The 15,197-nt window shown below is 41.8% G+C and overlaps 1 long non-coding RNA gene across 1 annotated transcript; it reads left to right on the forward strand.

Moving 5' to 3' along the window:
• Positions 1–947: 947 nt before the first annotated feature.
• On the forward strand, positions 948–12,001 carry LOC135295653 (uncharacterized). Its single transcript, XR_010357793.1, has 3 exons — positions 948–1,054; positions 1,896–2,099; positions 11,821–12,001. It is a non-coding gene; the product is annotated as an uncharacterized LOC135295653 (long non-coding RNA).
• The last annotated feature ends 3,196 nt before the right edge of the window (positions 12,002–15,197 follow it).

Genomic DNA, 15,197 nt, shown 5'->3' on the forward strand with positions numbered 1-15,197 from the left:
TTAGCAGCACTTTAAAATCTGAGAATGGCAGCATTGTTTGGGGAAACAATAAAGGCAGGGTTTAAACAATTAAATGTCAAACAAATGCGAAGTCTGTGTCATGCAGGAGCAGCAGTTACAGCAGTGTTGTTTGAGCTGAAATTTAACATCAAGCAGTAACCATGGGCGAGCTTTGTTCCCTAGCAATGAGATGTCTGCACATCACAGATGCACAACTCCAGAAAACTGCCAGATTACCGGATTACTCCAAGGAAAATTTCGCAATGGCCTTTGATTCCTTCCTGATGAAGTGATTTTCCACAACACTTTGCTCACTGGCAGATGAGGAGAGACTGGGGACTGAAATGCATGCGGTAGTATTACACAGTAACAATAAATGCAGTCATCAGTGTCTCGATTAAGGAATCCAGGCCTGTGGGCACACTGATAACAGCAAAGCTTCCTGAGGTCAATGAAATTCACTTTATAAATGGAATAAGATCAGCCCATTCCCCTTTGCAAAGTCATAGCAAGGAGATTTCAGCCCAGAAATGCTGAAATCAAAATTATGACTGGAAGCACTTATGGAGTTTGAAATATTCCACATTCCACAATCTGCTCCAGTTGTGTGGAGGGCAAGGATGGCACAGCAGGGGGAAAAAAACAGGGGGAGAAAACAGAGCAAGGATGGCACAGATGGCAAAGCAGGAAAATGCAGGGCAAGGATGGCACAGCAGGGGGAAAAAGGAGAGCAAGGATGGCACAGGAGCAGGGAAAAACAGGAAAATGCAGGGCAAGGATGGCACAGCAGTAGGGAAAAACAGGAAAATGCAGGGCAAGGATGGCACAGGAGCAGGAAAAAGCAGGGAGAACTCAGAGCATCCAGGGCAAGAGATTGCTGCACCTTCCCTGCCCACTCCCTGCTGATTTTTTAATGTGACCCAGGTGGCCGAGCCAACGAATGTGCCCTGGAAGAAAAGCCTGGCTGGCTGATTAGGAGCAGCTGGCTGGCTTTAGGAATTGGACTTTCTGTCCCTGTGCAGCTCTTTGTGCTCATTCCAGGCCCGTGTTTGCTGTAAGTGACGGGGTTAAGATGTTTTTGTGATGCACTCTGTGATTACTGAATTTCCTGCCTTTTGGGTGCTTACCTTTAGTGCCTTTGTTGTTCTTTTGCGTGCGTGCTAAGTGGCGAAATGATGCTGTTGGGTTGGAGATGAGGAGGTAAGGGTATTATTTGAAGTGGTTTTATCAGAAACTTTGAGAGCAGGAAGCTTTCCTGTTTTGTTTGAAATGTAAATATTGTGCAAGGCTGCAAACATCAGGTATTCTTAAAAGCTGTTAGCAGGTGCTAAAAGAATTACTGGGGATTGTAACGGCTGGTAAAGATAATTTACCTCTTACGGTTTATATTAATTTATAATTAATCTCGGTAGTGGCGCAAATAAGGAAGCATTTTGTTTTTATTGTGGCTTTTAGTTTAAAATGGGTGAAGATGATTTTTGTCACGTTTTTCCATGGCTGAGTAGGCCTTTCAGATATGCTGGGCTCCACGTTAGCAAAATGTCCTTGTGCTATTCAAGCACAGGAGCAGAGCATTAGTCTGCCTTGGTATTTGAGCCATCTGATCTTCTCCTTCTCCTCCATCTTTCTGCTTGCTTTCTTTTTGTCTTTTTCGTCCTCCCATCATGAAATTTGCACTTTTCTTGGGCAAAGAGTGCTAAATAAAAAGGTGAGAGAGAGAAAATGTATTTATTTAAGGTGAGAGAACGTGACAACTGTTTTGAAGCAAAAATTCAAACTCCCTGGTGAGATTAAGGATGAGTGTAATTTTAAAGTTATTGAGATGCTGTTGTCAGAGCAGACGAATTAAACTTTCATTTTTTAAATTTGCATATTGATATGACTTTTGATCACAGACTGGCTGGGGCTGGAAGGGAAGCAGGGGGTCCTTAGTGCTTCTCTGCTGCTGAAGATCCACATGGAGCAGCATCCAAATCCAACCTCACAGAGACTGAGGCCTTGGGACAGAGGAAAAGTTAAACCAAGCATCCCTCAGCTGTTCCTGAGTGGAGAGCAAGGCAAGCACTGCACTTCAGGAAGGGAGGAAAGCTGCACAGGAGGTATTTAGTGATTTAAGGTATATAATTATTGATTTTATTGATTTTATTCATTTAATGATTTAGGTATTTAATTCTCTTCCTAAACTGCACTTCTCAGTTTCCTCAGGGGAGAAGGATGAGTGTGTTAGAAGGAGAGGGAGGTGTAGAAATTCAGACTATCAGAACTTCTGCCTCTCCTCTCTCTTCCTGGGGCCACGCTGCTCAGGACTGGTGGGACAAGCCAAGTTCAGCCAAGCAAATCCCAAAGTGCCAAAACTCCCCGTCCCCATGTCCCTGGAGCTCATGCCCTCCCCCTGGTGACCTTAAAGGTGTGGCCTCAAAGCAAGGCAGAGGGAAAAATGGCACTGCAGAAAGCCTGAGAGCAGAATTAGGGTGTCAAGATCCCCCTTCCCTCATCCTAATTCAGCCAAAGAAATAAAAGGATCCTTTGGGAAAGGACTCAAAATAAGGCTGACATCGAAGGAATGACCTTTCCCTTTGGCTGCATGACTGAGGTGCAGTGTTTGGGGCTTGTGGATTTTCAAGAGCTGGCTGATTTGCATAGGCACAGAATTTCTTATAAGTGGAGCTGGCAGTGCTGCCAAGAGTTACAGTTTTGCCAATAATTTTCCTTGTAAAATCCTGCTCCTGCTGGGGTAAATTATTTTTCAGTGCTCTGAAATTTCTTGCATCGAGCCTCTGTCTCAGTCAGTGAATACTTGAAGTTTCATTTTACAGTTATTGGTGTGGTTTCTTAACGTGTGTGGAAAAAAAAAAAGAAGAAGTAATCTATTCTCAAGACAATTGTGTCATGATGTCCCAGAAAAAGGATGGAGCTGCTGGGACTGAGGGAGGAGACTGAGATTTCTGTAGCTCTAATTTTCTGACCAAAGCCTAGATGCATTGAAATGCTCTACAGTTTAAAAAAAAAAAATCTCTAGAATTTAGAAAAATGAGGATAAAAGACATCAGTTTCCCAAAGCCATCTGCAAGGATTTGTTTTAAAACCCAGGCTCTGAAAGGGCCCAGGTTTAGGATGGCTCAATTACAGTCCCAGACATGAAATGTCCTGCTTAAACTAATGCCTGCTCCAGAAAGATTTTATTATTATTATTATTATTATTATTATTATTATTATTATTATTATTATTATTATTATTATTATTATTATTGCAAGTGCTGGAAGGATGATTTTACAATATTTTCAGTCTGTCAGTTCAATAAATCAGTAAATATTTGGTTTTATTTCTTACAGTTGCTAGGCTCTAGAAGAGAGATTTTTTTGCTCTTTGAGGTTGTGAAGGTGGAAGGGAGAAGGGAAGGACAGAATTTAGAATATTGAAACAGGTCTAATGGAGAGAATTTGGCCAATCCCACTGTTTACCATGGATGAATACTTGTGGTCCTTAGTCCCAGAAGAATCTCATGGTTTATATCTGAGGTATTTTTCCTGTGCAAAACAAGTGCAGAGGTACTTCCCCTAACAGAGTGGGAGAGGAGAAAGCCAATTCTTTTGGGAAAGGAACTTAGAATTATTTAATGTATATTTTTTTTTGTTTTTTTTTTTTTTATAATGAGAGCAAGAAGACCACAGTTTCAGGAGGTTTTATGGGAAGAAAAATGCTTGTCTTTAAGGGAACTGCTGGAATGGTCAGCAGAGATGCGGCCTGGGCTGTCAGAACCCCCTGGTGTCTGCCCAGGTCCCTTCAGCTGCTCACCTCGAACACTTTCCCTGTGAACCCTCCCATCCCTCGGGAATCCTGGTGACAAATGGGTGCACATCAGTGTCCCCTAAAAGAGAACAAGGCCAGAGAACAGCTCCAGGCACAGCTCAGCTTCGCTGTGGCTGCTGTGGGGCATTGTTCGAGGCACAGGAGAGCTGCTGTGCCCCACAGAGCCCTGCTCTGTTCTCAGCACAGCCCGGCTCTGGAGCTCACTGACAAATAACTCCTTTTATTCTGCACATCTGGGGGAAGGGCTGCTTCCCCTGCTGGCCGCATGCCTGCTAAATAAAGCCCAGAGGAAATTGGTTCTGCGTGCTGCTGTCACAGAGGTGAAGGCTCAGCAGTGACCCCTGGCCCCCTGAACTCCAGGCACTGGATGCTCCACCGGGCTGGCAATGCCAAATCCTTGCTGTGCTCCAGAAGAGCCGTGGCCAGCCGGGTTATTCTTTAAAGGGATTAGCTGGCAAATGAGTTATAGGGGACCAGAGTCCTGCTTTCCCCCCCGTTCCCGACAGAGGTTGGGAAAATGCAAAGTAATTTAATTTTTTTTTTTAAATAGAGATGTTAGAGTGCAGAAGCTAAACTCTAAAATTATACAACAAGACTATTTTTGACTAAATTTATTCATCCCCATAAAACAACCAATGGTCAGCTGTGAGGCAAGCACGAACTGTGCTCTAAGGACAGATTTTGGTGATGAATGATCCAATTAATCAGACTCTTTTAAACCCCTTTTTTCACTCCTGGTGAAGCACCTGGGTGCTCTCCCAACGTGTCCTGTGACAAACCTGTCAGAGGGGGCTGCAAAGAGAGAAAAGTCCCGTTTCAGTGTGGATTTTGGGCAGTGTTTGACCCTGCAGAATGTGCTCAGACACCATCAGTGTACCAGGGAGGACAGGAAGAATTCCAAAGGAAATAAAAGAAGCACCGAAGCACTTGTGGCAACTCAAACCTCTGATTATTTAAGTACTTTGGGACCCATTTGCATTTAGACACAAGTAAATACATTGAAGGCAAATACAGCTGAAGCTAAAGCCTTTGTATAAATTTTGAGGTGATTGGGTGTGTGTCCCTATGGGGTTACTCATGAAGCTGGAACTGCTAAGAGAGGAATTCTGTTTCATTCAATTTGTAGGATGTAATTTGAATTTAATAGTCTTCAATGAAAGGAGGTAGGAAATTGAGGAAGGGAGTGTCTTGTTTGAACAAATCAGAGATTTGGTTTGCCTCTTCCTGTGCAAATTTCCCTTAATGCTGGATATTAGCAAATTGTTTTTCCTGCAGAGAAGTGTGAAGAAACAGAACATTTTAAAGAGGTTATTTAGGGAAAATAAATATTGAAATCCATAGTACAAAAGCTTGTTGAGATGCCTGATTTTAAATGTCCTCAGGTCTTAAAGAAAAGCAAAATCCTGTTTTATACATGATCCTAAATCCACACCAAAGAGACTTAGGGACACACATTATTAGTCATTGCAAGTAATCCAATAGGAGCTGTTTGCTTTTATGTAATTGGTGATAAATTTTACGTATATATGTAAAAAGTTATCCTATTCTAGGAAAAAAAAGTCTAACTTATGCAATTGCTGTAGAGAAATCTGAAGTTCTCGTGTCCTTCTCAGCCTGTCCTTGTTTTTGTGGGTATTAGTCAGACCTTAAACAATGATGTTTTTCGTCAAAGATAAGCTCTCAAGCAAACAGGAAGAGGGTGTAGTAAAAAGTGAACATAAACCATATACTGGAACTGCTGGAATCGAAAGATTTTATCAGCCTTTTCTTTTTTATTATGTCTGTATATTGCAATATATCCATCTATTGTTTTTTTTTCTTTCGTTGCTGTGCCCTGGCACCAGGAAATTGTATATAACACAGGGTATCTTTGTGGCCAGGCTGAAAACTGTTGTGCAGAAATTCTTTAATTTGCATGGTGAATTTATGAATTCCTTTATGAATTAGCACAGTTTGTGGCAGATACAGTTGACTTGAAAGTGATGGCCTGTGGAGAACAAATATCACAAGGAAAATCAGTTTTCCCCCACATTTATCCGGCCTAATAGCAATGAAATTTTTTCCTCTGTGTGTTTTTCATGGACTGTCTTACAGTAAAAAACCCTTCTGCAGTTACCATGTGTGATGTGAAAGCAAATCAACTGATAAAAAAGCAAATCCAAAAAACCCTGGCTGCTCTGCAGAAGCATTCACTGAACCCCTCAGTGAGGCAGATTTTAACTGTGGCTTTCCTGTACCAAATTTGGATACTGTAGAGCAAACCAAAATCCCCCAGAGGTTACAATTCATTTGGCCCTCTGGAGAAATTGCTTGGGTAATAGAGACATTCAGCACTTTGCCATCTCTTAATTTGCCTCTAATTTTGGCTCACCCTGTTTCTCTCTCAACAAAACTATGCAATCTCCTGGAAGCTTTTTAATTTCCATTCAAGGCAGGCTCTGTTGCAGCCTCTTGCTCTGAAGATGAAGCATGAATGGTAATACTTCTTTTGCCTGCCTTTTTTTGTGTAGATTTGTAATTTTTTCTAGGATTTATCCCGTAGTGTGTGCAGCTGGTGGCTCCACAGAATTGTTGCATGAATGGAGCCCTGCTCCTTCAGCAGGATGCAAACATCCTGCTTCCAGCAGCACTGGAACTTGCTTAAGTCACAGGCACCTAAAAAATCGCATAAAAAACTCGTCCCAGAAATGTTCCCTGCCCTAGGTGGCTGAAAGCTGATTCCCTGTCCTGTTCTGCACTTGCCCTTTTTACCTCAGTGGGAATCTCGTGCTCCCAGCAGTGTCTGGAGCCGCTCACCTGGGTTCTGCTGAGCTCAGGATTATTTTGCTCCCAAGGATGTGAGAGATTTGCAGAGCCAGGGCAAGTCCTGAGGTCAGACCTCACTTTACCCTTCATTTTCCAGCAGCTGCTTCGTTGTTTTCTGGAGCTTGCTGCTACCCCTTTAAAAACAAGCATCCCAAGAATTTTCTTTTGAAACAGGCTTCCCCTCTCCAAATCCAATTATACTCTTTCAGCTGGGTCATTTTCAGCCCCTGCTGCATTTTTGGTTCTTTGGGGCTTTTTTTTTAACTGAATTTATTTAAAAACATAGCCCTGCCATAGGGAAAGCAAGGGGAATTTTCACCCTGCTGATTCCCAGCTCTTCTCCAGAGCCTCTCCTGGCTCAGGTGTTTTTTTTTTTTTTAATTTTTTCCACTTTGGAAACCAGGGCAGGGCAGACAGAGACAGCTCCCCCCAGCCAGACAGGGAATGTGGGGCTCATCCCATGCAGGACATGGAGGAAATTTGGACCACCCAGGGATGGGCAGCGGGAGAATCTCAACAGGAAAAAGGAAAAGGATTCAGGATGTGGAAGTGGGAACCAAACTTTATCACTCATATTGGCTGAGATAAAGGGGTGCATTTTATTTTAGCAGTGACAGGAAAAATTCAGCAGGCTGTGAAGTCAGTGACACACCAGAGCTGCCATCAGAATTTTGGAACAAATAATTTCAGTTTAGAAGGAATAAATACAGAACGCTTTGTTAACAAACAAACAAATAAATAAATAATCTCTACAGCCAATTACATACAATTTCCCCCCCCAAGTGTTCCTGTTGTAGCCATGTATAAAGACCCTCTTGTACTGGGCGGTGAATGGGGCCAGTAATGGACCACATTGCCTTCTTGAAAAAAACTGAACATCTGTTCTTAGAAAACGTTAGGATATTTCCACATGCAGTACAACCAAATGTATTCCTTAGCTCCAAAATAAAGTACAGCAGCCCAGGGTAATTTCTGTTATCTGCTGTTACCGGGGTTTAAATGGGGATTATTTAACACCGACTTGTTTTATTTTAATTAACCCCTCCAATTCCTCTTTCAAACACCTCCTGGTGTCTGGTAGCCCTGGGTGTGAAGCGCTGCCAGGGGTGAGCAGGCTGGGTGCAGGAGGACGTGTCACCTGGGAGGATGCCACTGCTCTGCTCAGGTGTCTTTCTGCTGGAGCACTCGGCACACGCTCCTTGTGGGACATTTTGCACTCAGTGCTGCACTGCCCAGCAGAAACAACGGAACAAATCAAGTGGAGGGGCTCTCAGGAGAGAAAAATGCGTTAATTTTCGCTGTGAAATCCCATGTAAATTTCCTAAACCGCACACAGCAAGGGAGGGCAAAGAGCTTTGCTTCTGACAGCTCTCAGTGCTCCTTGCTTGCAGCCAGCAAGAGGCTCAAAGTTCATAAAATGCCTGAATCTGGGTCAGGAAATATTTCTGCTTGTTGCAAGCTGATTTCCCTGTCTGATGTGTGCTGGAGGTGTTGGGAACAAGACATCACTGCTGGGTCATTGCTCTCCCTTCTGAAAATGAGCTCTTGGGGGTCCAAAAAGAAAATTCTGGGCCACAGAGAATATCCCTGGCACTTTCTCCTGCTGTTTTGCCAGGGAAAAAAAAATCTGTGTTCCTGAGCATTTAACCCTTCTAAGCCTCATCAATTATCAACCCAAGGAGAGTTAGCAGCTCAAGAGTTCATTTTGTACAGCATTTATCTCCTGAGGTTAAAAAAGCACCAGAAACCAAGATTTACAATGCTGTTGTTGGGATTGATTCCCTTTTTATAAATTGCAAACAGTAAATCAGTCTCATGTAACATATTATGTCATCTAAACAGCTAATTTGCTTACACTGTTTCATGGTCCACCTTGGCTCTTTGGTGATTCCAATCATATGAAATTGTTCAAACTCATGGCTTGAAAATGGACAATTTTCAAAAATCTCTATTTAATTCTGCAAGAAATGCTGCTGCATGTGGGCGGCTGCACATCATGTTGAAACAGGTATTTTGAACATAAGGGAGTTAAGAATTGAAGTTTTTAAAGTATTTTACTTTTGATTAATATTATTTTAAAGCCAAATGATGTTTTTAAAAGCTGGGGCATGGAAATGCAATCACTTTGGGCGTTTTACCTCTTCTCCCCCTCCCCACTCTTGGATATGTCACACCAAATCTGAGCTTGACTCAGTCCCTTCGCTGGTGAGGTTAAAATGCAACACAAGTGAGCAGTGCAAGCAGCCAGGCTGCACCTGGCAGTGCCCAAGGCCAGTCAGGGTGCTGTGCATGGAAAAATCAGCTGTCCCAAGAGTGAGGAGGACACTCCAGGCCCGCAGCTGCCCTGCTTCAGCTCATGGAGTGCTGCCTTGTGAATGGAAGGAGAGCTGTTTGCATGTGTCTGTGTGTCTGTGGCAGGGCTTTTGTTTATGACTCTGGTCACTGTTTCCATTTCAGAAGAAATAAGATAAATCCTTTTGACATTCTAGCTCTTTCTGCTCTTGGCTCCAACTGATGGTGAATAATTCAGGTTTGGCAAAGGGTTTTGTCTGCCCTGAAATTGAAATTTCTCAATGTTTGCTGGTAAAATTTGCCAACTGTAGTGTGGGCTGCAAAGGTTTTTACACATTTCAAACGTGAAGAAAAGCCTGTGTGTTTTTTTTTTTTTCCCCAGGTCTCTATTGTTCTAATGAAACATAATAATCTCTCACTAAGCCTTTCTACCATTATAGATCACTATGATTCTCTATCTACATAATAAGTTATATTATACATTACTTTATTTCCATTTCTTACTCTTTACCTGAATGTGTAACAACATGTGTAATATTTTGGATGTGAGTGTCAAGAGACAGAACAGGACATTAAGACCTGTGAATGTTTTTCAGTGTTTTGGGGGGTTTTGCTTGTTTGGGGTTTTTTAAATGGGAAAATATAGAGGACAAGTGTTGGAGCAGATGCACTGGGTTCTTAAGTTTGCACTATAAATACTTCTAGATCAAAGAAAACCAAAATCTCTTTTTGAGACAGAAAGGTGGGGAAAAGGAAAGGTAACTATTAATGTGTAACACCTGGCTGAGCAGCACTGTGGGTACAGTTAATAATAACAGAGAGCAGGTTCAGAAAGGATCCTCTGCTACAGCCAGGCCAGGGCTCTGTCTGAATAATCACTACCAGTGCTGGACCTTCTTTCTCTGAAGATCTCTTTCTCTGAAGCTATTTTTAGCAAAACAATCCGAATACAGGATATTTGGTAAGCATCATGCATCCGGTGTTTATCAAAAATAAAAGCTCCTGCATGATTTGTGAAGCTATAAATAAAGCAAGAGGTTCCTGTGCTTTGGAATTTGCATTGTTTGCTCGAGTGGCTGCACAAGCAGCTGGGCAGCCCCAGCTCCCTCAGCAGGGAGATGCTCCAGTCCCGTCAGCATCCCTGCATCCCTCTGCTGGGTGCACCCTGGCAGCTCCCTGTCCCTCCTGCCCCGAGCACAGCAACATGAATCAACTTTAATAAATAAACACAGCGCCGACACGCACAGAAGACACATTTAAACCAAGCTTGAATTTAAATTTGTTCAAAAATCCAGCTGGTTTTTTGAGCAGTGACGACAGAGCACATGTACAGCATCACTGCAGGGCAAAGTTCAGGGTCGCACCACAGGCTCCGTTGCTGCAGCCAGTGATTAATTACATTTTAATTACATTTTAACTAAATTTTAATTAAAATTTAACGACATTTTAATGACACTTAATTACATTTTAATTAGCTGAGGCGTGCTGGTGCGGCCCGCGGCCGCCAGGGGGCAGTAAGGGCACGGCGCCCTCATTTTTGCTTTAAATTCATTTAAAAAGTGTCAATAATGAGCCAAAAACCGCCTGCTCTTCCGAAACTTCTGCAAAAAAGGGTGGGGTTTTGGGTTTTTTTGGTTGCGTTTTTTTTTTTGGTTTTGTTTTGTTTTTTTTTGGGGGGGGGGTTTGTTTTTTGTTGTTGTTTGGCTTGTTTTTTTTTTTTTTGTCTGTTGGTGGGTTTGCTGGGTTTTTTGTTGTCTTTTGGGTTTCGTTGGTTTGGTTTTGTGCGTGTGGTTTTTTGGGGTTTTTTTTTAAGCTTAGCTGATGTAAAAACAGTAATTAATTGATGTTATTAATCAGTACTACTGTACATTCAGATTTGGGTATTGACTGCATTAGATGACAGCATTTAATATTCCTTTGATCATCTGGGAATGTGAAGCTGTTTGTTACAGCTATTTCTTTAAAACTCTGTGTTTCTTAGTCATACTGTAGTTATACTGCACACAAATGCAAAAAAACAATTTTTTTCCTCCTTTCTCTAGTTCTGATCTCTATCTATCTATCTATCTGTCTATCTATCTATCTATCTATCTGTCTGTCTATCTATCAATCATTTATCTATTTACCTATTTATCTATCCAGCAAGCAAACTGAGACTTTTTTTTTTTCATTTATTTGCTTGAAATTCTCTGCAAAATTTGAGGTTTAGGTATTCAGGCATGCATGATAACAAAAAATGTAATTTGATACGTGGTAGCAGAATAATTGGTTCCTGCTTTTTGTTCAGGCCATTGTCAATTTGCAGCGTTGGTTTTAGGGGTGTTTTTGGGTTTTCTTGGTGGTATTTTTTTGTTGTTTGTTTATTTGGGGGGTTTTTGTTTGGTTTTTTTTTTTAAGGCCACTGAAATGACCATCATGCAAGGGGCAACTCATCCTGCTGCAATGAAAGCAAAGAAGAAAACAAATTAAAGCTAAGTAAGTCATGTTGCCTATGCTGTTGGTGTTCTCTGATTTAAATACTTTGTTAGAAAGAGAATAATAGTGCCTATTTAAAAAAAAAAAACAAAAAAAAAACAAAAAAAAACAAAAAAAAAACAAAAACAAAAAAAAAAAAAAAAAAACAAAAAAAAAAACAAAAACAAAAAAAACACAACCAAAAAAAAAAAACGAAAAAAACCAAACAAAAAACAAAGAACAACCAAAACTGAACAGGAACTATGATCTGATTTTTCAAGGTCTGGGATTATTTTTACTTGGGCTTTTTTTAAAATCTGCTTTTTTATTATTACTAGGTTGTTTGTTTTTTTTTTTTCCCTTGCTATTTTCTTTAAGGCAGAAAAATACGAAATTTCCTGATCTTCGCAGCTGTAGAAGATACTGGCACATCTCTTTTATAATATGATTTGTTTCAGCTGTCTGAGACTCAGCTCCTAAATTAAAAACCACCATTACCGGCTGGATTTTAGAGAGCTGATGAGTTAAATGAATCACCTGCTGAAGACACCTCGTTCTCCTGACTGCCTGCAGCTGGCTCCTGGGTAAAATGTGCACCCTGAACACCTGGGGCGAGTTTCAGTTGCTTAAATATCCAGCCCTCAGTATAGTTCAGATTTTTTGTTCCTTGCGAGGGCAGTTTGGAGCTGGCAGATCACGTAGGACTGGTGAAGCTGCAGGTAGGAACCCAAATTATGTGGGCAGGGAAAATGTGTTTTTTGGTAAATTTGGGGTTTAAAAACGTTGCCAAAATAATGCAGGAGCTTCTTTCGCCAGTGAAATCTGAAAAGGTGCAAAGTTTAATTCATTTCCTGCTGGGATTCTTCTAGGCTGACCTGAAAGGAAAGGCTGAAGGATTAAAAGGGCATTTCATTTTCTGTACTATCTGAGTTTCTCCATCCCACCTTTCCATGTCTTTGTCCTTACATTTTTTATTCCTGCTGTGATCAATTTTTATTTCTTACTCATTTTCTTACCCCTGCCTTCCCCCTGTACCTTTCAGGCTCCACCTCAATTTCTTCACCCACTTCTGATTTCAACTCACTTCTAATTATTTTCTCTCTTACTTGGGTGCTAAGGATCTAAACTATACACAAAAAGAAACCAAACATAGAGTATTGTAGAACTACATTGTCCTTGATGTCTGTGGGCAAAAAAAACCCCACAAATACTTCATAGAATTACCAGGATGGTTTGGATTAAAAGGGACCTTAAATATTGAATTCTGAGGAGGGTGGTGGTGGCTTTTGTGTGGCAGCAATCCTTGGATTTTGGTTGAATTTTGAGGGTGGAATTGAGCTGAGCAGAACCACCCCAGGGTGTGGTGCCAGGGGAAAGAATCACCCTCCTGTGGCTTCTGTCCTGGCACAAGTTTGGTGACAGGAATTGGGTGACATTTGTCACATTGAGCTGAGCATCAGAGCAGGACTCGACCTGCAAGGACAGGGTGACTGTCCCTGGATTGTGATGCAAATTAAAAATTCCCCAAGCTCACGGGCAAAGTCCAGGCGAGCTCTCTGTCCTGGCGATTTATCTGTGCCAGCTGCAGCTCAGCAATTCTCAGTTTAGATTGATTGCAAAGGCGTGTGTATATATATATATATTTTTTTTTTAAATATATATATATATATAATATATATATATTTTTATATATATGTGTGTGTGTCTATATATATAAATTTTTATTATTGAGAGAATTTTCTGGATGTTTTAAGGTTGGAAACTGGGATCTGACAGTGAAAAACAGTGAGATGCACAGAGCTGAGAAGGAAGGTGCAAAGCTGAGTGTGGTGTGCTCATGGAAAGCTGCAAGGAGAAGGGAGATGGATCTGTGTGTGTGTCCTGGCACGTTTTTGTGTGCCAGCCTGCAAAATTGTCATTTGATTGTGGGGTGAATAGAGGTTTGCAGATATAAGGGTTGTGAGAAAATGGTTTGTCCTCGTTTATCTCTGAAGGATGTGGCTGGAAACGATTCAGTTTGGTTTGAGATTCTGTGATCCGGGGAATATTTTGGTACCTGTAGCCGAGCAGGGAGGTACCCAGCGCAGCGGAGTGTTCGGTGTCATTTACACGGGGCCGGAGTTTGTATTTTAAAGGATTTTCCATGGGAAGAGCTGCTGGAAGTTGAAGGTTTGAAATGGAAAAAAAACCCCGCAATTCCCGTTCAGCGCGGCGGGAATGGGCCAGGGGATCGGGTACGGCCCTGCCGTTGTCTGCTGGGCGGGGTGCGGGTCCCGAACCCTCGGGATCGGGATGGGGATGAGAACCGGGATCGGAACCGGGACCGGGATCGGGATCACGGCTGGGAGCGGCCGGGCCCCGCGGGCGCCGCCTGGCGGACACAGCGCGGCGGTGCAGAGCAGCGCCCTCCGGTGGGCAGAGGCGGAACTGCAGCGCCTTTGGGGCTTCAACAAATAAAATTATTTAATCTTTATTATTATTATCATTCATATTATTATCATAATAATAATAATAATTATTATTATTATTTATTCATTCGTGTTCACGTTGAGCCTCTCAGTGAACCCAAGAGATAATAATGAGTTTCTTGCCAAGGGCTCCAAGCGACCAACTGCACCCATATCCCAAAGCCCCCTAAATAATTTGGAGGGGTTTTTTTTCCTAGCCTAAGCAGGGAATTCGAGAAAAAACCCCAAATTAAAAGATATGGGGTCTGAGGGGAAGAGAGGGGTTCTGAGTTAAATTGAAAAAGCACTGGGAAAAGTAAGTCTTTGGGATGTCTCATATTCTCTCCTGGTTTTTGTGTGATTTGTTCTTGATTTCAACTGCTCCCAGGGGTTTTCAACCTTTGGGGTTAAAATGAGCTGCTGAGAACGAGAGAAAATAATGGGAAAACTCTCTGGATCAGGCAGTGGGAGCCTCTGTGTAGTGCCATAACACAAAACAATGACAGACTGGCAGGGGAATACTGACAGTTTATTTCACAGAGCATTGCAGAGTTTATTTTGATCTAGCTCTAGTCTCATCCAAAAAGTATCATCCTCTGCTTTTTTTCCAAAAAAAAGGTAGCAAATATTCAGGACAGTAACAGTCAGTGCATTATGCATGAAATTTGGGTCTTGTTTAAAAAAAAAAAAAGAAAAATAAGTTAGTTGTGAAAAGAACTCTTTGTTGGTTTGCTTTTATCACTTCCAAACTTTTAAGCACTTAACCTTTCAATAAAGTCATCTCCAAGGACAGAAACAGAACATGCAGGTGATCACCAACAGATGCTGAGGTTTAACAACATCTCTCACTTGGCAATGACAATCCACCAGGAATGGTTCAGCACAGCACCACATCAAAGGGAGAAGCAACTTCGTTCTCAAAATCCCTTCAAATCCACCAAAATCTTGCAGTTCTGCAGAACAAGACACGCTGCATTTCACGGACTTGAGAGTACCATGGAGAAGGACAGCATTTGGGGAAGGTAAGAGGAGGGGCTTATTCCACTTACACTCCTAAAAACCTGGGGGAGATGCAATTGATTTGGGGTGGTGCTTTTTCAAGCACTAAAATTCACATTGTCATCATCAAAGTGGTTTTTTTGCACATAGTTAACTTGGCCACTTTTTCCCCCGACTCTTACACACAGAGCCCAAACTTCAGGGTTTCAAAAATGCCACTGGATTTCAGCCTCAAAGGACAGAGCAGCTCCAAAACAAGAAGAAACTGCTCAAGGCTGTTTCTCTCATGGCTTTGGGTGTGGAATGTGATGTATATCGGCATCTCCAAGACTGCCTTCTCCTCCTCTATTTTTTAATTTTTTTACCTTTTTTTTTTTTTTACTTCTAAC

This window comes from Passer domesticus, chromosome 2, assembly GCF_036417665.1.
Source record: "Passer domesticus isolate bPasDom1 chromosome 2, bPasDom1.hap1, whole genome shotgun sequence".
NCBI lineage: Eukaryota > Metazoa > Chordata > Aves > Passeriformes > Passeridae > Passer > Passer domesticus.